Consider the following 797-nt stretch of genomic DNA (forward strand, 5'->3'; position numbering starts at 1 on the left):
GGTCGGGGGAGAGGGGGAGGGAGTAGACTGTTGGTCCAGGTCTTTGTTCAGTCTGTGGGTAACTATCACAGACAACCGATGACTCTCAGCTCCTTAAATGAAAGAGGTAAATATCTGTGCGCTAATGAAAGCTATCATTTCAACAGCACCCAACACAGGGTTCAATCTGTCATTTCATGTACAGTAGGTGGTCGGACAATGACCATTTGGACTGAAGCAGAGTGAAGAGTAGGGCTGTGAGAAAATATCATTACACTGAAATATTGTGATATGTATTGATTTCTTATCACCAATTCCCAGTCCAATATTCTTGGTGTTGGTTCATTTTCTTTTTCTTTTCTTTCTTTTCTAGTGATTCCAAATGTAGATCCCTCTGTTCCAGTGTTAGTTACACACCTCAATATATCATATCGTTGGCTGCTGTATTGTGATACGTATCGTATCACCAGATTCTTGCCGATACACAGCCCTACTGATCATAAAGTAAAACAGTATCTGAAGAACAAGTAGCGACATCCATTCAGAGAAGTCGAGTCAGAACATGCACGTTCACAGGAACCGTCTTTCACTGGTGCAAACTCATCACTTTAAACAGAGACGCAGCAGAGAGAGGATAAAAACCAGGCCGCTGTTCGTGACACGCAGATAAAATCGTCTCAAATTCTCAAACAGCAGCTGAGTTTTTTTTTCTTTTCTTTTACGCAGCATCGTTTGATATTCTGAGCAAAGCAGCAGTTTTAAATTGGTTTTCCTTCACCTTAATGTCAACTCTGAAGCTTCAAACTTCACGTGAAGCT

At 41.3% G+C, this 797-nt stretch overlaps 1 protein-coding gene across 4 annotated transcripts in view; it reads right to left on the reverse strand.

Annotated features, from left to right (window-relative positions):
* ccser2a (coiled-coil serine-rich protein 2a) overlaps positions 1-797 on the reverse strand; it is a 39980-nt gene that overhangs the window by 1928 nt on the left and 37255 nt on the right. The gene's annotated exons all lie outside the window — the stretch shown is intronic.

Source organism: Cynoglossus semilaevis, chromosome 12 (assembly GCF_000523025.1).
Source record: "Cynoglossus semilaevis isolate Cse_v1.0 chromosome 12, Cse_v1.0, whole genome shotgun sequence".
Classification (NCBI taxonomy): domain Eukaryota; kingdom Metazoa; phylum Chordata; class Actinopteri; order Pleuronectiformes; family Cynoglossidae; genus Cynoglossus; species Cynoglossus semilaevis.